Below are 1,606 nucleotides of genomic sequence, written 5' to 3'. Positions count from 1 at the left end.
GGGAGAGAAAGGAAAACGAGCAAATGGATTTTTTGAAAAAAATTATTGAATTAGGTTAGGAATCCTTTTTTTTTTTTTTTTTTCTCGTATATTATTACTATATTTTCGTGAATTTGAAACATCGATATCACGTGATGAGAAAACGAATAATTTCGAAACGTCCGTAACATTACTAACACTACTCTTACATCGAAGGGAAGATAAATTACGGAAACGAGGCGCCGTTTCTGTCATTTATCCTCGTCTCGCACGAGAATCGTAGAAAAATTCCAAAAATTCTCCGGGTATTTAGAAAACGAGCCCGGAGCCCCATATTCCGAATATGCACCGAGACGTTTCTCGGTTGGCGCATTTTTCGAGCTAAGCATATCTAGATATCGCAACGATACTACCATACTTTATCAAATCGTGTGAAAAAAAAAAACGTAGCTAGAAAACGCATCTCAATCTAATCATTTTCCCGAAAAAATACACTTTCATCGAAGATTAAAGATCGAACGTTAGCCACATATACACATATACGCAAATATCTACGCAAATAATAATTATCACTGATCTGCGATTTGGATCCAACAGCGATCCGACTACAGCGCGAATAAAAAATATTCTCTCTCTCGTTTTAATCCCAAAACATATATGCATTCGTTGATTTTTTCGAATTTGATTAACCCAGATGTTGTTACAATTTCGCATTTATACATAGTATACATAATATATCGAGTGGATCGTTATTAATCACGTTAGAAAAAGGACATGCATTCGTAAGCATATACAAGCAACGTTTCTTCGTTGGAAGAATCGTAAAGGAAGGGAAAGAGGAGAAGAGTGATGAATGGTGATGATAATGATAATGATGATGATGATAATGATGATGATGATGACGACGACGACGACAACGACGACGACGACGATGAAATGACAGAGAATGCGGAAAGTGAGGAATCGAAGAGAGAATTTGAAGAAAAACGGCAAAGAACGATCTAGATATATGATATATTTACACGACTCGTATGCACGCATTCACATGACTCGCTAAAAGGAAAGAAACGGGAACGGATGGATATACGTGAGAGGAAGGAAGGAAGAGGAGTATCCAAGTATGCGTTATAAAAAAGAAGAAAAGAGGAGAGAAAATTTGCATTTACTTATATCGCTATACTATATTCGAAGAGAAAACATTTCTCGTATACGTATCGTTTATTTGTTTGTAAAAAGCAGATAGAAGAAGAAGAAAAAGAGGAAAGATAGAGAGGAGAGAGGAGAGAGAGAAAGAGAAAGAGAAAAAAAAAGAAAATGATTCGCTGTACACAGAGATCTTTCGGCCAACACGTTTTCACCGATCAACGACGACTACCGGAAACGAATCGTTCCATCTTCGTATCCTCGCTTTTGGAAAGGCAACGATGTGCAAGGAAACATTGCGATAAGATGCTTTGTTTTCGTTTTGCGTGATTCGTGAAAGTTCTATAAGTCGGATAAAAATCGGACCGTGAAAAGTAGCAAGTCGGTGATTTAAATGCGATAAGCTCCCGTATAAAAAATAATTCTTTCGCGGTCGTTTTCCTTAGATCAGGTGTAAACGCATCGACACCTTAATAATAATACC

The 1,606-nt window shown here is 37.0% G+C and overlaps 1 protein-coding gene across 1 annotated transcript in view; it reads right to left on the bottom strand.

Moving 5' to 3' along the window:
• Window positions 1–974: 974 nt before the first annotated feature.
• The window catches only part of LOC107994611 (growth/differentiation factor 8-like), a 12,626-nt gene continuing 11,994 nt past the window's right edge, over window positions 975–1,606 (bottom strand). The window contains exon 3 of the mRNA XM_062085029.1: window positions 975–1,606. This exon is cut by the window's right edge and continues 768 nt beyond it. The gene's annotated coding sequence lies outside the window, so the exon portion shown is untranslated.

Source organism: Apis cerana, linkage group LG14, assembly GCF_029169275.1.
Source record: "Apis cerana isolate GH-2021 linkage group LG14, AcerK_1.0, whole genome shotgun sequence".
Lineage (NCBI taxonomy): Eukaryota > Metazoa > Arthropoda > Insecta > Hymenoptera > Apidae > Apis > Apis cerana.
Note: the sequence above shows the minus strand (reverse complement) of the source record. Positions and strands in the feature narration are given on the sequence as shown.